This window comes from Chiloscyllium punctatum, chromosome 33 (assembly GCF_047496795.1).
Source record: "Chiloscyllium punctatum isolate Juve2018m chromosome 33, sChiPun1.3, whole genome shotgun sequence".
Lineage (NCBI taxonomy): Eukaryota > Metazoa > Chordata > Chondrichthyes > Orectolobiformes > Hemiscylliidae > Chiloscyllium > Chiloscyllium punctatum.
In genome coordinates, this window is record NC_092771.1 from 60232807 (window position 1) to 60255807 (window position 23001).

Consider the following 23001-nt stretch of genomic DNA (forward strand, 5'->3'; position numbering starts at 1 on the left):
CTCCCCCTAACTCTGTTGGTATCCTGGGATGTATTCCATCGGGGCAAGGAGACTTGTCTACCTTTAGCTCCATTAGCTTGCCCAGCTCTAACTCTCACGATAATGGTTATTATCGAGGTCCTCACCTTCCTCAGTCTCCTTATCAATTACTAATATGTTCTTCGTATCCTCCACTGTGAAGACTGACTGCTGTGTGCTCATATTCCTGAACCCTGCTGGATAGGAATAACTGGGCACAGAACTCTGAGAGGTCTTCTTTGAGTGTTTATTGATGAGACATGGCAGTTACATGTACAGTGTACATGCAAAACACTTCCAGGCAGCATCAGGTAACTCCCCACCTGTCCGATGTACAGCTCCCATTCTTATAACTTTGTGGTTTGGGACTTTGAATAGAGACTGTCTCTCAGTATTATCTCCATGGCAACGGCAGTTAGAAAGTCAAGTTCAGTTCAGCACTTTGTGGTTAAACCACACACCCCTCCCCCACGCCCCCGTGGTTCCCTCAAGTATCTGACAGGAACTTCAGTTTCAAAGTGGTATCTATCAGATTCTGATGTGGAGAAGCCGGTGTTGAGCTGGGGTGGACAAAGTTTAAAAACCACACATCACCAGGTTATAGTCCAACAGGTTTATTTGGAAGTACAAGCTTTTGGCGTGTGCTGTGATTTTTAACTTGATCAGGATTATCTCTATGGTAACAGTTAAGTACTTCAGCAATTACAGAGGCCATATGTTCCCCACACAATAGGTTCCCCTCTAGCAGGGTAAACTGCTATTCTGGCCCTGGGGATAGCTACTCATCGCTTTTCTCCCCCAATCCCATCTCGCTTTCTGTTGAGCTTGGAAGTTTTTCTAATCTCCTTGGTCTTTGCCAATTTGTATGCCTTCTATTTCAGTTTGATAGACTCCCTTATTTCCTGAGCCACCCACGGCAGATTACTCCTTTTCCTACAGTCCTTCCTTTTCACTGATATATACTTTTGCTGAGCACTTCGAAAAATTGCTTTGATATTCCTCCACTGTCCGTCAACTTTCCCACCATAAAGTCTTTGTTTCCAGTCTACATTAGCCAACTCCTGCCTCATCCTATTGTAGTCTCCTTTAATATAAGCACAGGATCTTGGGAGTGGATCTAATCTTCCAGCTTTCCATCTGTGTTCTAAGTTCAACCAGACTTATCAGAATTCTTTTATCAGATTACGAGGTGAGGCGATGTTTCCTGGGTGTTTTGGTTTTCATTGTCAGAGACCTTGGCTTTGTAATAAAGTACAGGATAGATATTCACAACAGAGTATTCTGGACGGTGTGAATGTACGACACAATCTAAAACCATAAATCACTGTCTCCCTTCAGTTTAAAATTACAAAATCATTATCTCCTACACGCTTCCTCACTATCTAAGCTTGGAATGCTAATCCACCTGACTATCTGTCATTTTCTGAAAATCTCCTTTGGTGAAGTTGGTGAGTTTTGGATTCGGCTTTCCAGTTATTACCGTAAGAAGATAAGCCCTGGACACAGGAGAGGCAATGCAGCCCTTCGAACCAGCTCCACCATTTAATACGGTGATGATTGAGCTCACCTCAGTCTCAGCTGGATTTTCCTGCCTGCTCTCTCTCACGCTTCAACTCATTGCAAATTAAAAATCTGTATCTCTTCATTAAATTGGCTCATTGTCCTGGCATCCACCGCATTTTCAATAGGGAATTCCACAGATTCACAACACGTTGAGACAAGGACATTCTTCCTGATGAGAATAGAATAGAGTCCCTATAATGCAGAAACAGGGTGTTCATCCATCGATTCCACACCAACCCTATGATGAGCATCCCATTCAGACCCACCCATTCCCTGTAACCCTGCATTTCCCGTGCCTAATTGCCTAACCAGCACATGCATGGACCCTGTGAGCAATTTGGCATGACCAATCCACCTAACCTGCACATCTTTGGACTGTGGGAGGAAACTGGAGCACCGAACAAAACCATGCAGACATGGGGAGAATGTGTAAACTCCACACAGTTGCCTAACGCTGGAATCAAACCCGGGTCCCTGACGCTGTGAGGCAGCAGTGCTAGCCACTGAGCCACCTCTGCTTAAAATCTGCTGCCCATTATTAACCTCCCCACCCCGCAATTGGCTGAATGTATATTCCTTACGTCAGAAATCGAGGTGTCTAAGCAGATGTCTCAGTAAATCTCAGTGACAGCCCACATGTCCTGTGTGTCTGAATAGATATCCTATAGACAACACCCTCCAGCCCACACTTTCTCTCACTTTCCAGGGACAGGTCTCCAGAGACTTCATGGGGACTACAACTCCCATAGTCCCTGAGGCAAGGACCACATGTGTGTGGGGAAACCCAGCACTGTACATGTACAGAATGTGGGCGGGTTTTGGAGCATGTTCTTTGGGTTAACTAGCGGAAAGTATTTCACACTGTGATTGGCAGGAGAAGGGACACATCTGTCTATAGTATTGATCAGTTGGGGGGGGTCAAAGTGACACTACGCCCAGATGGGACCAAGTTCCATTCGCAACTTGTCATAACACTGGGAATTGACCAATGGGAAACAAAGAAGAATCTGACCCATTCTCCCAGACTGAAGGTTCCTCTTCTGTCCAGGATCTGCCACCTCCCTTTCTGTTTCCTTTTGTTTCATTCTGCTGTTACATTATTGCCTTGCAGCAACCGAAGGGAAAGGAAGTGAACCCAGAAAGGGTGCAAAGTCTAACCAGGGACCGGAAGTGGTGGCATGGAATAGTTTATCAGTAACACCATGGGAATGTAGAGGGTGTACATTAGAGGTAGCAGAGTTAGAATGGTGGGAGAGAGTAAGTGGGCTGGAGGGTTACAGCTTTGGGGGAAGAAAGGGGAAAAGGGTATTCCAGAGAAACTAGAATTGTCTGTTCTGAATTTCTAATCTGTACATATTCCTTTATACAGGGTGCTAGATAGTGAAGATTTGCAGACTGAAATCTCAAAATCACGTGCAGATCGTGATTAAATTAAACAACATTTGAAGAACCAAAGATGGAGAATCACTCGGCCAAAATCCTGCAACACTCTCCCTCCCAGCATTGTCGGTCTCTCTGCGCCAAATGGACTGTGAATGGTTCAAGACAGCAGCACACTATCATCTTCTCAAGGGTAACTAGAGATGGGGAATAAATGCTGGCTGAGCCAGTGATGCCCATATCCTGGAAACGGTTTCTACCTCCAGTTGCGGAAACCCAGTCGATGTTACTGCAGGATGATGAGGGACACTGAGTGCATCCTCCAGGAGGCAGCACCATCACATTACCCCTGCCTACACCCACACAGTAACACAGCAACTTCACTGGAACAAAAGGCAGTGAAGCCAAAGGAGGACTTCGACATAGTTCTTCAAGGTAAAGTCATGAAAGGGGATTGGAACACAGCAGGAACAGGAGATTGAGCTGGATGGTCAGCTGTTTCCCAATGAATGGCGGAGCAGGATTGAAAGGCTGAATGGCATCCTGCTGCTATCTCCCAGGTATGTATATAGTCATGGAGCCCGGGTAGGAAGAAGGGGGCAGGGATTCTCCAGGAGATTGCACCTCCACAACAGTTTTCAGTGAGGGATGGTTTGATGGATTTTATTTAACATTTATCTTTAACACAAGGTTTCTAAATTTTGGTTTTAAAATGTTGTAAGAGCTTGTTGCACAGCAAATAAAATTAAAGAAAATAACGTAAACTGTCTGAATATAACAGTTTTAAAGCTTTCAACCTCCTGTAAAACAAAATCCTGTAAAACAAATTCCCAGACACCATCACTTTCCAGCTGCTCAAACTCCAGGGAAATGTTCCCTCCCTGTTTGAACCTTTGATTTGATTTAACAGTTTTTCAGTTCTCGTTCTGTGAACTGTGAAGTGTTCTTTTTCCCCATTTCTCTGACCCAGAAATGTTATCACAGCAACCTTTCCACCATCAAGATCATCATTATGCCATTTTGCTTTTGGTTAACGTATAATCACCAGCAGTGCAAAAGTGAGGACTGCAGTTGCTGGAAACCAGAGCCTAGATTAGAGGGGTGCTGGAAAAGGGCTTTTGCCAAAACATTGATTTCCAGCTCCTCGGATCCTGCCTGACCTGCTGTGCTTTTCCAGCACCACTCTAATCTAGACATATCATCACAGCAGTAAACCATTTGTGTAACCAATAGAATATTTCAAAACAAAGCCATTACAGACCAAGCAAACCATTACAAGTGACAGAATGAGAAGGGACTAAATCAAAGTCGAGTTGTGGGGAGGGGGCAGCGGTGGAGATAAAGCACTTATATCCCCTACGGTGCCCACCTCTATCTAAAGTCATCAAGAGCATTGATGCACACCACATGCTCCTTCTCCTAGAACACCCTGCTGTGTAGACTTTATCCTCAATCATAGAATAAAATCCCTACAGTGTGGAAGGAGAGCCTTGGCCCATCAAACCCCACCGATCATCCGAAGAACATCACGCCCAGAGCACTCTATCACTGTAACCCTGCATTTCCCATGGCTGATCCACCTAGTCTGCACAATCCTGGATACTGTGGACAAGTTAGCACGACTGATCCACCTGACCTGCACATCTCTGGGCTGTGGGAGGAAACCAGAGCATCTGGAGGGGACCCACACTATCCTGGGGAGAATGTGAGAACTCTAGACAGGCCGTTGACCAAGGCTGGACTCCAACCTTGTAACTGATGCTGTGAAGCAGCCGTGCTACAGTCACAATTTAAATCAAAACTAATGATCCCTGCTCATTGTCACATTACTGTTTGTGGAGACTTACTGCCCAGAGAGATATCCTGAGGTTCAGAAAGTGGCAATATAAGTTCAGTCACCCCCAGCCGAGTTAATGTGGTTAACAACAACAACATCAATACTCCAACAGTGTCATCATGTACAAGGTCCACTCCTGACTCTGATGGACAGTAACATCAGAATCAGAGTCCTGCAGTCCACATGGAGCAGGGGGATGACCACTTCCCTGTGAGCACTCACTGGGCTCTCAATCGTGTTGAAGATGCAGCAAATCCCGAGTCTCACCGAGGGGTGAACAGCTCCTACCCAGTGTGAACCTCCTGGGGTCTCAGTGGGGCAGGATGAATCACTGAATCCTCTCTCACAGACTGACCATCTGAATGGCCTCTCCCCCGTGTGGGCTCACTGGGGTCTCAGTGGGGCAGGATGAATCACTGAATCCCTTCTCCCACACTGACCATCTGAATGTCCTCTCCCCCCGTGTGTGAGCTCACTGGGGTCTCAGGGGGTCAGGATGAATCACTGAATCCCCTCTCCCACACTGACCATCTGAATGTCCTCTCCCCCCTGTGTGGGCTCACTGGGGATTCCGCAGGTGCTGCATTTGAGTGAATCTCCCCCCACACTGGGAACAAATGAATGACCTTTCCCCAGAGTGAGCTCACTGGTGTTTCAGCAGGTCAGAGGACTGAGTGATTTCTTTCCCACACACAGAGCAGGTGAATGGCCTCTCCCTAGTGGGAATGCACTAATGTCTCCACTGGTGAGAGATTTGAATGAATCCTTTCTCACACATGGAGCAGGTGAAGGGTCTAAATCCACTGTGCCATCTCTGGTGCCTCAGCAGATTGTAAGATCGTGTAAATCCCTTCCCATACGTGGGGCAGGTGAACGGCCTCTCCGCAGTGTGACTGTGTCGGTGACTGTCCCAGTGGGGGTGGGGGGAGGGGTAAGTGAATTCCTAATTCTGATTGAGTACGTCCTCCTGTTTTGTCAGTTATTATTGACAATCTCATTCCCCTCGCACCAGAACCTGTTCCTGTGTTACAGAAACAGCAGAATGGTCAGCTACAGCTGGTCACCTGACTGATCACTGGACACGAATGGTTCACTCTCCGCAGATGCTGCCAGACCTACTGAATCTTTCCAGAAATTTCTGATTTTGTTTCTGATGTCTCAGCATTTGCAGATGTTTAGTTTTCCAATACTCATCTTGTCTGTTGCAGAGGAGTTCATTGATGAAATTAGAGGGGTTTGAAAGTTGTACGTTAGGTCACACATCAGCTATGATCATCATGAATGGCAGAGCAGAGTTGAGGGGCTGAATGGCCTCCTCCTGTTCCAATGAACGTTATCCATCGGCAGCTTGTGGTAACATTTCCCCTCACTGATCACTTCACCTCCATGTCGAACACACTGTTACTGACTGAACAAACCTCCTGTGTTTGAACTAAACCTGCTCATGTTCAGTGGCTCCCTCTCCTACCACCCGGGTTTAACTCTCATCATGGAATGCTGTCTTGTATTACTGCAGGAATGCCCAAAAGGACTAATCCTGGAGTCTGTATCCCCTGGGATCCACAATCACTGTTTATTTCCTTCTTCCTCTTTCATTCTGGCGAATGAACACTCGGTTTCAATCCAATCTCCTGTCATACTCTTCAACGTGCCCATGTGGTGGACCAGAGGCAGCTGGGATTTAATGAAGGGATGTGGGGATTAGGCGGAAACACGAGGAGAGGCGACAGCAAAGACAGTTCTCATTGTAACGGCAGAGTTTCTCCATGACCTAGTGAGTGGTGAGACACCTGAGTTTGTGGGGGAAGACATTCAATCAGGGATTTGGTAAGACACACAGACATTGACCTGTCCATCTGATTGTTAACTCAGATAGATAGAAAGAAAGATGCACATTTAGACAGCACCTTTGATGATCTGGGGCAATGAAACATGCTTCCAACCCAATGATTTCAACCACAAATCTCTGAAAACACAGACACAAAGCTTTCTACTTGTACCAGGCTGTCTCTGAGCCTCTTCTTTTCTTGAGAAAAGCGTTTTGAGCTTATCAGCATTTCCTGGTGATTATAACCGCTTTGTTCCTGTAAGATTTGTGACTGAACCTTTATTTTCCTGTTCCTTGTGAGTGATGAAAGGAGCAGAAACAGTTCCTGACCTGTGAGGGGTTTCAGTTGGAGCATTTATATTTACAAATCCATTCCTACCCTCTCATACAGTGTGAAATTGATGTAAAACTGAAGGGAAGGAGTGAGTGAGCACCCACAGAATCATATGTGTGAGTTGAATGAACCTGGCATGAGGAAAATTGGACAACACTCGCAGCTAGTTGGAATCACAGAATCTAGTGGGTGCAGAAAGAGTCTATTCAGCCCATCGTGTCTGCAATGACCTGCTCACCCACCCTACCCCTATAACCCCACATTAACCATGGCAAGCCCAACCCACATAAATTGCACACTGCAGCCATGTTAGCATGGCCAATCCAGCAACGTTACACATCTGTGGGAGGGTCACAAATTACATCCAAATGCTCGGAATTGTGGATGAAGGTTCACAAATACTTGACTCTGACACAAATGCTCTGCTTTTCAAAATAAAATCAAGGGGAAACTGCAACCGGAAAGATTTCTGATTATCTCAGGAGGAAGAGAATTCAAAACTCGTGCCATTGACCCAGGGGGCGCAGTGATAGTTACAGAGGTCTGGGAACCATCAGAAATGTAACAGGTTGTGAGCAAGGTGGAGATGAGACAAGGACATAAAGACAGTCTGTCACACGACCAAAGGCAGGAGAGATTAAATAGCAGAAATGGTCGATCCCCAAGGTCACGGGGGTTAGAATTAGGACTGGGAAAGAAACAAGGAAACAAGGTGTGCAGCTGTCAAAGAAATATGTTAAAAACAGATTATAAAAGCATAGAGGACAGAGTACAGTCTGAAATTGTTGCTCTCAATACTGAGTACAAAAAGCTGGGGAGTTTACAGCCAACACATCTCAGGATTGGCCAAGTGGCCTCGAACTGTGATGTAACTTTCTGATAATTTTTTTTTCTGAAATTTGTAGTTAAAGTCTGATGACACTAGTAACTTTTCAAATTAGACTGGAGTTTAATATTCTGGAGGAGTGTCAAATAAATCACATTGATCACATTCTGCAGATCTTAGTCCAGTACCCTGCATGTTCCAGCATTTCAGTTACATCCATGTCCTGCCGGTGGGACAGGATGTACAGAGATAGTGACAATGGTGTCTAGGTCATTCCATGCTATGATTCTGTGCGTATGATTGTGTCAGCTTGTTGCTTGATGAGTCTGCGTTCCAGCTCACCCAATAAGCTGTTAGCAGGGCAAGACACTACAGTTGGAGCTCCTCTTCTCGCCAGTTCCTTTCATTTCTCCTTTTTAAAAATTCCTTTCTCCCTCACTCTCCACTTTGCAGACTCTGACACAAGTGTCTCAACATTGAATCATGACAAATTTTTTTTAAAAGAACATGTCTCTACAAGAAAACCAATGGGGGGAAATATATTATTCTTGCATCAACTGCATTTTTAAACAAAAACAATCCTGTTAAATAAACACTGTCTCATTTTTTCCTTCAATTCTATCAAGCGAGCTATTGTATTTGATCCCTCAGTTTACCGATCTTAATAAATATCCAATCAATTTCAACATGCTTACAAAGTATTGAACCAATTTATCTGTTTAGGTTTTAGCATTAGTTATTAAGTCATTACCATTACAATAATTGCATAATAATTGGTCTGGGTAATAAGTAAACTGAGGTTCACAATTTAATTTATTGACTGTTTGAAAAATGGTACAGTATATCCTTTTATCAGGATTCTAACAGTAATTATTAAAGAATTTGCATGACAATAATTATTATATGGTTTAGTTTATCTTGCTAACAACTACAGTGAAGTTCATATTTGAATTTAATCCAATCTTCCCTAGTACCTATACAGTAATATAAAAATCCATTTTATTTCCAATCAACAAACCTACAAAAGAATCCATTATTTCTGATGCAACACGCACTGTTAAAAATATGACTTTTGCTCATTTGAATGATCTGTGTAATCCCAGCCTTATAAATTTAGAAAAACCTAATTAATTTTCCCTGCAACAATTCCTGTTCATTTTTGCATATAGCACGGTCAAATAGCAAGATGAAATTTATCATTATTCTTAAGTATGCTAATACAATTTTGAAATCTATATGTTGCTAATATATAAATGTTCATTTCCATCCATAGAATATAGAACAGTACAGCACAGTACAGGCCCTTTGGCCACAATGTTGTTCCGACCTTTTATCCTCCTCTAAGATCAAGCTAACCAACATGCCCTTCATTTATTATCATTCATGTACCTATCCAAGAATTGCTTAGATGTCCCTGATGGATCTGAATCTACTACCACCACTGGCAGTGCATTCCACGTACCCACCATGATCTTTAAAGAAACTATCTCTGACATCTCCCCACAACTTCCCCCATTCACCATAAAATTATGCCTTTTTGTGGGGAAAAGTCTTTCATTATCCATTCCATCTATGCCTCTCATCATCTTACACAAAGCTGTCAAGTAAACTCTCATCCTCTTTCACTGCAATGACCAAAGCCCCAGCTCCCTCAACCTTTCTTCATAAGACATGCCTTCCAGTCCAGGCAACATCTTGATAAATCTCATCTACACCTTCTCTAAAGCATCCGCATCCAATGTGTAATTAGGTGATCAGAACCGATCACAATATTCCAAGAGTAGTCTCACCAGGGATCCATAGAGGTGCAGCATAACCTCGTGGCTCTTAAACTCAATCTCCCTGCTAATGAAAGCCAACACACCATGCACCGTTTTAATAACCCTATCATCTTGGATGTCAGGTATGAGGGATCTATGGACGTGGACCCCACAATCCCACTGTTCCTTCACATTGTCAAGAATCCTGCACATAATCTGAAAATATGCATTCAAATTTGAAATTCAAAAATGAATAACTTCACATTTTCCCTGGTTGAACTCCATCTGCCACTTGTCGGCCCAGCTCTGCATCCTGTCAATGTCCTCGAGCAACCAACAAATGCCCTCCACACTATCCACAACTCCACCAACCTTCGTGTCATTGGCAAACCTCCTAACCCACTCTTCCACTTCATCATCCAAGTCATTTGTAAAAATCAAAAAGAGCAGAGGTCCCAGAACTAATCCCTTCAGAACACCATTGGTCACCGTGCTCCAAGCTGAAAACTATCTCTGTAATCTCACCCTGTCTTCTATGGGCCAGCAAATTTATTATCTAACCAGGCAGGTTTCCCTGTATCCCATGCCTCATTACTTTCTAAATGAGCCTACCATGGGGAACCTTATCAAACACCTTGCTAAAATCCATATACACCACATCCACTACTCTGTCCTCACCAATGTGTTTGTCACATCCTCAAATAATTCAAAAAGGCTTGTGAGGCATAACCTACCACTCACAAAGCCATGCTGACCATCTCTAATCAATCTATACTTTTCCAAATAATCATAAATCCTGTCTCTCAGAATCCTCTCCAATAATTGCCCACAACTCATGTAAGACTGACTCATCGATGATTCCCAGGATTATCTCAATTGCCTTTCTTGAATAAGCGAATAACGTTTGCCACCCTTCAATCATCTGGTATGACTCCAGTGGACAGTGAGGATGCAAAGATCATTGCCAAAACACAGTAATCTTTTGCCTCCCTTCCCATAACAACCTAAGTTATATCCTTTCTGGACCAGGGGACTTATCTATCCCCATGACTTTTCAATATTTTCAGCACATTCTCAGACTTAACAACGACCTGTTCGACCATATCAGCCTGTTTCACGCTGTCCTCACAAAGAACAACGTCCCACTCACTCGTGAATACTGAAGCAAAGTACTCATTAAGGACCTCCCCTCCCCTCTCAGACTCCTGGCACCTTCCTTCACTATCAGGGATATAAATGTGGAATTACGCCTCAGCACTGAATTAATGTAAAGATGTTGCAGTGTACAATCACTCGATTAATTTGAATATTGAACTGTATTTTAACTGAGAAAACACAGTTGAATTGATTTGATGATATTTCACATCATGCTAATGTTTATTGTATTTCAAACCACAGTAAGAGTTTCATTTTTACACATATAAAACTTAAAATTCATCTCACGTTTATGTACAGAAAATAGAATTACCATCTGCTTGTTCCTTCCTTTTTCAATGACTGTTCATTTTGAATTTGTGGACGTTGTACATTGTTGAAAGGAAGGGACATTGTCTTCAGCTGAATATTCACATTGAATGACTGATGCATTTTTAAATCAAAGTACAATGATCACGCAGTTTTGTCAATTTGTATTTCAAAGAATTGTCATGAGATTCCTGTTTATTTAAGAGTATCATTCATTTATTCTATTGTTATTGTAAAATATTGTTTAATTTGCAGTCCATTAAACACAGAAACTACCTAATTAATTCCCATTCAAATTACAACAATAAACGGCTGATTAGTTTTCATTTGAGAAACTACATGAAACACAATATTGCAGTCCTGCCGTCCTGAGTGGGAACATTATGAAAGGAGCTTATGGAGCTGTGGTAGTGTCTCTTTTACTAGACCCGAGGGAAGGTTTCAAATCACACCTTCAACAGAAATATATCAAGAGCTATCTGAATGTTGATTAGAGAGTACCTAAGCACAGACTGAATTGTTATTCAATCCAACAATAGATCTGCTTTTATCTATTAGATCAATAATCACAAAATCTGATACTTATCAGAATACCAATTTACAAAGAAATATGTGTTGGAAAATTCGCTTTAGCCACTTGCTTTTACAAAAGACTTTCATCTGTCCCTGTTTTCTGTAACTGAAAGAAATATGAAGAGGATTTTCACTTTTACGAAAAAAGGGGACATGTTTCCCATATAAATTAATGTTTCTTCCACTAACGCCTTTTCAGATTATGTAAGGTTTCATAATAACGCTTTACTTTCAGATAGTGGGGATGCCTGTATCTAATTCTGTCGCTTATAAGTTCCTGGAGAATATTTGAAAATGTTGCAGAATTCAAGATTACGATGTCTAAGTAATTAGATTGATCTTTTTTTTGTTGCAAAGGGGCAAGTCCAAACAATTGAAACACATTAAACATTGTTCTCTCATGCTATAAATTTGAAATAAAGTTGATACCTTCTTCAGTAAACTAACAAACTCTACCACCTATTACTTGTCAGTCAGCTGATTGCCTACTTTGTAACTAAATGTTGTGATTCATCTAAATATTACTCTGTCCTTTGATCAAAGTGAATTTGTAATTGTTGGTCAGTTTATGAATTGTCAGATACTTGTTTTTATTTTTCCATTCACCAGTTCATTTTGACCGTAAGATTGAAATGCTTTGAAAATATTGGAGTTCGTTCATTTAAAAATAAGGTTTGCACATCTCTCACATATCTCATTTCTTGTATTATGATTCAACAATGTTTTCTCGTGGAATTCAAGTAAATTCCAAACATTTGTTCACTTCAAATAATGTCTTTAACACCCAGTTATCAATCTGATGTTAATGTTTCAGATGGTTACATTGACATTGATTAGGTACTCATTCAGAGAGATCAACTTACAATTATAAACTATTTGCAGGATTATTGAATTGAAAGAAAGATTCAGACGTGCAAACATTTTTGGAAGGAATTGCTTTTTCATTCAAATGTGTAGGCTTTTCAAGAATTATATATCACCTTTCACTGGTTTTCTTGTCGAGAAATCAACTTTATAATTCATGTGAATTCTAATGTGTTCGTATTTTGAAATTTGCATCAGATTTAAGAAGAAAAAGAGGAAGAATTAACATGGAATCTTCAGTGAATAGAAAGCACAGTAAATTAAATTGACAGAGGCAACTTTTAGTATTATCTCTGAACATTCAGTCAAATATTTCTAATGTCAAAAGAGAGTGGTGCTGGAAAAGCACAGCAGGTCAGGCAGCATTCGAGGAGAAGCAGAATCGATGTTTTGGGCCTGAGCCCTTTATCAGGAATCTTTTCTGAAGATGGTCTAATGCCCGACAGGTTGATACACCTGCTCTTTGAATGTCCCTGCCCTTTTCCAATGCTACAGCTTTCCCAACATCTCTTGCCATTAGAACCCTTGGCCATTCATAATAAAGTATAACCATGCTTTGAACAACCAGTGTGGTGTATAACTACTGAACTGAAATGCCAGAGGACAACGATTGCATTTATTGGAGGGAATGATAACCAGATCCTTTATGTGATAATGGTGATTGATCTCAGAAACAATAAAATTTTACTGTGATTATTCCACAACAGTAATTAGATGGTCATGAAGATCTTTGTGTGGCTTTATGTGCAGTGTTTTGTGTGAACATTGATTTCAGTAACATGGAGCTATTTTACAAGATTGACAATTAATAGTTAAATACTGGATTAGTGGTGCTGGAAGAGCACAGCAGTTCAGGCAGCATCCAACGAGCAGCGAAATCAACGTTTCGGGCAAAAGCCCTTCATCACAGTTAAAGATAAGTTTTAAATGCAACATTTAAAAAAATTGTCAGTTTTGTTTAGCAAAACACAATTCTAAGTTTATGGAATCCCTACTGTGTGGAAACAGGCCATTTGGCCCAACAAGTCTACACTGACGTTCCAAAGAGTAATCCACTCAGCACCATTCTGCTCTCAGATTACTGGACATTTACCCTTGACTAATGCACATAACCTACACATCCCTGAATAGAACGTGCAGCTTATCATGGTCAATGTACTTAACCTGCATATCTTTGGATTGTGGGAGAAAACCAGAACATGCAAACTCCACGCAAACATGTGGCCGAGGATGGAATCAAACCCAAGTGCATAACACTGTAAGACACGAGTGCTAACCACTGATCCTCTGTTCTCAATGCCCAACCCCATGCAAGAAGTGAGATAAGTGAGAGACGTGCAAAGTCAAATTTCAAATGAACACTCTCTGATGTTGCCAAAGCGTATCAATCTTACATTCAATATGAATAGGTGAATCGAAAACAAAAAATAGAAATCCCTGACATATCATGAATGAACAATAATTAGAAAATTAATATGATCAAAGGGCGCAACAATATTCAGATGAATTGCATTGTTTAATTACAAATTTGGGAACGGGCTAACTAATGAATAACGGGAAGTGACATTTGTTTACTTCACTGATGAAGAAATTGACTTGCTTTTCATCTTTGTAACACTGCAGAATAGCAATTTATGTGCCTGAAATGTTTGAATTCAGCTCTTCCCAATAAAAAAAATCAGTAAAATCACATTAACTTCTTCATCTTTAAGACTGCAACAACATCAAATACTTTCCAGGAATTTAGAACCAGCAGATTTAGTTAATTTGGTTCCTTGGGAACTCGAAGAGAATAAACAGCAGATTCTGTGAATTAGTCATTCAATGTGATTATTCAGCTGAAGACAACATCCCTTCTTTGCAAAAATGCTCAACTTCGAAAAATTCAAAATGCATTCTCATTGTTTAATGAAACAATACAGAAATGTTAATTCTTTTTCATTTGACATAACAAAACGCAGGAATTTTACATGATTTTGTGTCATGAAAAATACTTAAATCTTATGATGATTAGAAATACAGTAAATGTTCGCATCAAAGTGAAATATATTTAAATGAATTCATTATGTTTCTGCGGGTAAAATTAGAATTAATATTAACAATGATTGAGAGATTGCACACCACATTAGTTATTCATGTAAAGAGCCGTAATTCCACGTTCACAGCACGTACTGGATTGAATAATTATTAGGTATGAGCAACAACTGAATTATAAAATTCGATCAATGAATTTAGAAATAATGAGAAATCTCGTTTTGCTATGTGACTGAGGAATATGTGCAAACAAACAGGAATTATTGCAATGAAAAGTAATTGCAGGTCTGTGAATTTAAATTCTGTGATTACAGAGATCATTCAAATAAGCAAACATCAGACATTCACAATTAATGTTGGATGGGAAGTCCTTGGATCCATTGTGGGAAACTTGACCTGAAAATAAAGTTTCATATTGCAGTGTTGGTACTCAGAAACAATTGGTTAAATTAAAATGTGAATCTCGCTTTACTTGTTCAAAAGACTTTCTTAAATAATTGCACAATTATTATCATGACAATGACTTGATAATGTTGCTATATGAGCAATTAAAATGATTCAATATTTCAAAATATTTGCTGTTATGTTGATTGGATATTTATTCAAATTGGTAAATTGTGAAATAAAATATAGTAAGTATCTTTATGAATTGAAGAAAAAATGAGCCATTCAGTGATTATAGAAAATTTTTTTCTTTCTTTACTAAAAAATGAAGGTAACACAAGAAATATGAATTTCTATCAAATGGTTTCATCATAGAGACATGTTATTTTAATTTAGATGATTAATATTATGGTCAGAGTTCAGACATTTGTGTCAGATTTTGGAAGAAGGTTCATAGATAATGAAAGTGAGCATGAAAGTGAACAAATGATACAGTCAATGACATTTGGTATATAAAGGAATTATAATAATTGTTCATTCTTGTACAGTGATGTTGGAATAGAAAAGACAAAAAGAATTAACATGTTCAAAACAGTTATTTTCTTACAATTAAATGAAACCAATAATCATTTTGCAAAGCACGTGATTTGGAAAAAAAAACAGTCATTTACTGTGTTATATAAACTGAAAACTACTTCCACTTTGCAAAAATGGAGACTTTCCCAAATTCAAAACTTAGGTTTGCTGAATTATACAACAAAAACGGTTGTAATTTGAAATATCTCTTGCACACAAATTTGAAATAAGTAATCTTAAAGATTTTTAGAATCACAAAACTTTTGTTGTTTGCATGATTGTATTACAGTCAATATCGTGATAAAGTAGAAGCATTGTTTTAAGCAACATAAATCATCTTTAACTACAGAACTGAAATAGAAGATATCAGTTGCATTTGTTGCATGGTTTCAGGAGCAATAAGGTACTTACTCAGGTTAATCTACTGAACAATAATCAGATGGTGATGAAAGTCTTTGTGTTGTTTTATATGTATTGTTTAGTATGAACATTGGTTCGATAAAATTTAGATATTTACATGAATTAGGAACAGAGTGATAATTGGGTGCGAATGATCTGATTTAAAATCAGACAGTTTTTGATAATTACGAGGATTGCTGAACGAAACGTTCTTAAACCATCATGCAATCAATGGGATAAGTGAGAGATATGCAAATTTAACTTTCAAATGACACACCCTGACATTTTCACACCATTTCAATGTCACATTCAATATAAATAGATGACTGGAGAGCTAAAAACAAATCTCACACAATTCATAAACTGACCAATAACCAAAAATTGATAAATAATAGCAAGTGACATTTGTTTATTTTACTGAGAAGTAATTGATCTTTTCTCATATTTATAGCAGTGGAGCATAAAATTCTGTGTTGTTTTAACTAAGATCTACAGAACAAGAGAAAATTAATGACTATCATGAATGTATATTTCAGCTTTATGACTGCAACATTCTCAAATATTTTCTCAGGAATATTGATTGAGTGGAATTAGATACATTTTGCAATGAGTGACTAGAAGAAAGTATATAGCAGATACTGTGATTATTGGAATGGACGATGATACCTCCAAATAATCTACTGATATTGTGATTGGATATACAGTAAGTGTCAGAATCAAAGTAAATTATAATCATATCAATTCAAAAATGTTTCCAAGTTTAAAATAAATACAACATTCACAATGATTGAGAGATTGTACATTGTAATGTCCTTGCAGTATTTATTGTACAGAAGCATAATTCCACATTTGTAGCCCTTACTAGATTGCACAATTATTAGATATAAGATATATTAGCAACAAACGGATTTTAAAAATATATATTCTTGAATTTGAGAATAATGAGATATCTCATCTTGATATTAGACTGAGTAATATGTACAAAAGAAGAGTAATATCTCAGGGAAAAGGAATTGGAGCTCTCTGAATTTCAAAGGCTGAGATAATTGTTACCAGAGCAAAAATCAGACATTTACAAAGAATTTTGCAAGGGATATTATTGGTCGTTTGGTATGTGCATGGGCCTGAACAAATAGGTATTAATATAGTAGCATTGACAATAAGAAATAATGAATTAAATTTTCAAAAAAACACTGCATTTTTACCAAGTCTATGTTAAATTGCTGTGCAATTATTGTAATTGATAATTGCTTTTAGAATCCTGATAGATAAATTGACTTAATATTTTGAAAACACTTTGCTCTGATGTTGATTGGATATTCGTTAAGATTAAGAAACTGAAAATTAAAGCATAAAACTTAGCTTTATGATGTGAAAAAATCATTCAGCAGCAATTGAAAAAAATGATTTTGATTAAAAATGCAGGCAATGCAAGATTTATATGGTTCCAATAGTTTTCTTGAAGAGTCATGACAATTTTGTTGATGTAATTTTTACCACAATAAATGTTCCGATATTTATTTCAGAATTAGGAGGAAAACAATTAGGCCATGAAAGTGACTATTATTGTGAACAAAACACAGGGTCACTGACATTTGATACGGAAAGGAGTTCTCATAATTGTGTGATTATTGTTCACTGACATCTAATATGGGAGGAAAAGTAGAATTGTCAACATTTCCAAGCAATTTTTTTCTTATAATGAAATGAAAATAAAAATAATTTTGTAGGGCAATTTGTTTGAAAAAAGGAAACAGTCATATCAAATGACATTTGAGCTGAAGACTCGTTCCCGTTTCCCCCATTGTAGTCTTTACAATAATTTAAAACTTAGTGTTGGTTGAACGAAAGAACAAATGGATATAATCGAAATGTTTTCTTGTACACCAAAAAAAGTAAATGTAAATCAATTTTATCATGAAAATTATATCGCTCTGAATGTAATCATTTCACACACAATAAATGTATGTGTTGAATTGAAATGTCATCATAGCTGTAGAATTGTTTTCACTGGCAGGGAATGAAGACTCAGAAGGCAATCTGAGCTCAGACATGTGGAAGATGTTTACTCATGCAGCAACCAGTTAATGAAGGGATCGTCCCCCGAGGCCAATCTCGGAAGGGAGATCCATAACACACTGTAACATGTACAGTAAAAAGCAGCATTTTTATGGACTTTATGCATCACAATGGCCACGTGCAACGTGATTACAGCCCTTCCCTCCTCATCCAGCCACCCAATTGAAACACATAATCGCAGATGGGCATTCTAATGGACATCCCCAGATTCCTATTGGGATCTTTCCATGCATCTTATTGACTTAGATTCCAAAGTTATTCCTGAACTCCCTCGCGCCCCTCAGGATACCTTATCAGCTGGGACATTTTGAGTTCTGCTATTCATTATATTTTATTTTATCAAAGCCAATTACTCCTCATATCGTTCACTGTCTTAATTATAGATGTACAAAGAAATAGAAAAGACCGTTAATTTTAGCTTACTTGCTATAAGATTAGTAATATGACTTGTGTTATAAAGTTTGTTATATTGTGTAAAATTATACAGCTACTCTTTCTGTCAGGACTTTATAATTAATGAGCAGTCAGCATCATACCGTGAAGTTAATTCCTAAAACTAGCGAACTTCAAATCTCTGTCTAAATGCTTTTCTATAATGTTTTTAGGAGGCATTGGTTACATATATCAAACTTATGTTGCAAATTTCCCCTATTATACTCAAGAATCTGTAATTAGAGCCTTTGTTTAATATTCTGAGTAACTGTAAAATAATAACTATATCTGACAAATGAACTCTTCTGTTGTCATGATAGCTGCTTAGTGAGTTAACTGGGCTGCACCCTGCAGCTGTTATTTATTCATTTACTGGGACAATTATCCTTTCATTTATGAAGATCAGGATTGGTCATTTGTCTGTATGTCGGCATGCTCTTATCAAGAAATGTCAGGAATGCTGTAGTCCTGGCATTGGAGTAGGTCCATTGGTAGTGTGCCTTCTTTTAATTTAAGGCTGGAACAGAATGTTAGTCTAGTTTATCACCCCCTGACACCTTGTATTTTAGTTCTAAGGTAGGCTGCCTGTTTTTAGATGTCAGGCATTTTGTATGAGCCAATATGGACCATTCTATTCCAGGTGGGGGCAGACCATGCCCAGAACAGCAAATCAACTAAGATTCAAGTATTGAAATAAAAATCACCATTCGCTACCATTGGTTTCTGTACAATGCAATATGTTTATGTTACTGAGCCTTAATTTCACACTTAAAGCTAGGTACACTGGATTTGATCAATTCTTAAATATTAGATATAAGCAACAATTAATCTTAAAAACATTTTATAGCAAACTTAAAAATGATTAGAAATCTCATATAGCTGCCCGTCATGTGTAAAAATGAACAGCATTTATTGGTGTGTAAAATAATCAGACATCTCTTAATATGTAAGGATGAATATTAATCCAATGATTTCTACGAATGTTCAAATGAGAAGGGAACAGATATTATCTGTGAGTGTTGGATAGGAAATCATTAATTAGTTTGTGTTTGTGTTATCCTGAAATAAGAGAACTATTATTCTTCTTTTAATATTGACATTAAGAAATAATGGATTAAATTAAAATGTGAATTTGACGATGTTTGTTATAAAACCTAAACTGAATTACTGTGTGATTTTTGGAATGACAATGAATTGATAATTAATTTTAGAACTTTGGCAAAGTAAATGATTCAATATTTCCAAATGGATTTGCTCTGATGTTGACTAGATATTTCTTCATCTGTCAGCTGAGAATGCAAATTCTGGCATGATGACATGGAAAGACATTAGACATTCAGTGAACATTGATCAGAAATGGTTTGTCATTCAAAATTGTCAGATCTTCAAGATTTCTATACTTGGTTTCTCTACTTTTCTTCTGGAGAAATATAATATATAACAAGAACAAATTCTGCATTGTATTTAATTCATGAAATTTTTCATATCATCAATATTTAGACATTTGAGTCAGAATTATAATGAAAATAAGTCAATAAGGAAGATTTATTTTCACAGAAGCATACAGTCAACAGCATTTATCAACGTATTTGTTTCAATATTGTCTCTGAATAAACGGATAAATACGTTTAATGGGGATCTGTTGACAATGTAATGAACCACAATATCATTTTTATCATAATTTTTGGATTGGAAATCTATCAGAAAAAAAATCCTATATTCAGGACTTGCTTCATCTCGATACATGTTACACGTAGTATCCTCGGTCATAACGTGTTATCATGGGTCTGGGAAAGATGTAGTGTGTAAATTACAATAAGGTGTCTCCTACATATGTTTGGATCTGGTGAGACTGTGATGTTTGCTATGATTATTCATCCTGAGCACAATAAGGCACGTACAAAGTGTTTTTCACCGAACAGTAATTAGGTGGTCTTGAAGACCATTACAAGTATTTTGATTTCAATAATGTTGAGCTGATTTCCATGATCTGGGAAATGTTTCACAACATTTTACCAAAATTCTGGATTCTAAGCATTCAATGTGTTTCGTGCAAACACCCTTCACTTGTCGTCATTCTCAAGTGAGGTGTCTAATGCTCAGGCACTGGCTGGAAGTCAAGGTGCCAGGAAGTCTGCTTCAACCTCTCCAAAACACAGCTCTTGGTCTGGTTGTAACAAGATCTCCCGAACCTTTGTGAGCTCTTTGACCGGGCTTCCACTGTTTTCTGGAGCTGGTTACTTTGTCTACTGTTTCCTTTAGTTTGACCTTTTTTAGCTCTGCTTTCCCCAGCTGTAAGAATATTTAGAATGTTAAATTATGGGCCACAGGTCACTTGACCTTAGCGGACAGATAAAATATGGTTCACTGATTGTTGTAATAATGAATTGAGATTGAATCTTTGCATTTTAACAAATAAAATGTTTCAATTTTATCAGTGGTTTACAATGACATTGATTAGATAGTCATTAAGAGAGATCAACTGACAATTATAAGCTAATTGCAGGATTATGGAATTGACAAAGGTTACAGACGTACAGAGATTTTTTTTGGAAGGCATTGCTTTTTCATTCTAATATCTTTGTTGTTCAAGAAGTCTATGTAGCTGTTCATTGGTTCTCTTGTCCAGATAATAATTTTATAATTCATATCACTTTTATTGTGCCTGGAGTTTTGAGATTTGTATCAGATTAAGAAGAAAACGAGGAGCTATTAAAACGAGAACTTGAGTGAATAGAAAGCACAATAAATTTAAATTACTGAGGAAACAGATAGTATTTGCTCCAAATAAGCAAATATTTTTTATGTCGAAAGTGTGGTGGTGGAAAAGCACAGCAGACCAGGCAGCATCCATGGAGCCAGAGATTCCCGATGAAGGCTTATTCCTGAAAAATGGTTTCTCCTGCTCCTCAGATGCTGCCTGACAATCTGTGCTATTCCAGCACCACATTCTTGACTCTGATCTTCAGCATCTGCTTTCCTCACTTTCTCCAAATATTTGTAATGGACATGAACTGAAAATGTTAGCCTCGGCAGTTGAACAAAACCAAATTTACACTTTTTTGTGCAATATTTGGACTGAAAATTGTTTGTGATCATGCAACACATTAGGACATATGAACACCTCTTCCGTTAGAATCCTTTTCCATTCATAATAAAGAATAACCATTGCTTTGAACAACCAGTATCGTGTGTAATTACTGAACTGAAATACCAGAGGGCAACTTCTGCATTTATTGGAGGGAATGATAACCAGATCCTTACTGTGGCAGTGGGGATTGATCTCCGGAACAATCAGATAGTTATTCTGATTATTCCACTGAACAGTAATTAGATGGTCATGAAGACCTTTGTGTGGCCTCATGTTTAGTGTTTTGTGTGAGCAATGATTTAAAAAATATTGAGATATTTTACAAGATTTAGGAACACTGATAATCAAGTGTTAAAGGTATTAACTAAAGTCAACTTTGAAAAAGTTAGAATTGCTGAGAGAAATGCAATTAAACTATTGTAGTATCCCTGTTAGCACAGTGTGGTAACAGGTCATTTCGTTGAAAAAAATGACCCTCCAAAGAGCAACCCATCCAAACACTTTCCCAACCATATTCCTCGACATTTACTGCTGACTAACATACACATCCCTGAACACAATGTGCAATTTAGCATGGCCAGCTCACCTAACCTGCATGTCTTTGGATTATGGGAGGAAACCACAGCAAAGTCACATAGACTTGGAGAGAATGGGCAAAGTACACAAAGTACCCGAGGATGGGATCAAACCGAGATCCCTGGCACTGTGAGGCAGCAGTGTTAATGACTGAGCCACTGTGCAACTATATGCAATAAGTAAAATCAGTGAGAGGTATGCAAAGACAAATTTCAAATAAACACCCTCCGCTATTGTCAAAGCACGTAAAATTTACATTCAATACGCACAGATGAATGGAAAACAAAAAAAACTCCAACAATTCACGAATGAAAAATAATTAGAAATTTAATTTGATCAAAAGTCATTCCAATATTTAGATGAATTGCAATTTTTAATAACAAATGTATGTAATTAGCTGACTAATGAATAATTGGAAGTGGCATATGTTTACTTTACAGATGAAGAAAGCGACTTGTTTTCCACCCTTGTAACACAGCAGAATAAAAATGTGAATGTCCGAAATGTTTGAATCAAGCTCTTTCGAACGAAAACCTAATCACTTACCATCACTTAGCTTTTTACCTTTAAGACCGCAACATCCTCAAATATTTTTCAGGAATTTAGAACCAGCAGAACTAGTTAATTTCTTTTCTTGGGAACCCGAAGAAGAGAATAAACAGCAGACACTGTGAAGAAGTCATTCAATGCGAACATTCAACTGAAGACAACATTCCTTCTTTCTAAAAATGTTCAACTTTCAAAAATTCAAAATTTATTGTCATTGTTTAATGAAACAATAAAGAGATGCTGATGCTTTTTCATTGGATTTTGTTGCATGAAAAATGCTTAAGTCTTAAGTGTTAGCATTGAATTGAAATATATTGACAACAGGTAAAATAAATATTGATTGTTACAATGAATGAGAGATTGTACACTGCAATACATATGAAGAACTAACATGATTCAATATTTCAAAAGCACTTTACTGTGATGTCGATTGA

The 23001-nt window shown here is 38.2% G+C and overlaps 1 long non-coding RNA gene across 1 annotated transcript; it reads left to right on the forward strand.

The window, feature by feature from the left end:
• Positions 1-2954: 2954 nt before the first annotated feature.
• LOC140458558 (uncharacterized) lies at positions 2955-22605 on the forward strand. Its single transcript, XR_011953536.1, has 3 exons — positions 2955-3521; positions 16412-16543; positions 22459-22605. It is a non-coding gene; the product is annotated as an uncharacterized lncRNA (long non-coding RNA).
• The last annotated feature ends 396 nt before the right edge of the window (positions 22606-23001 follow it).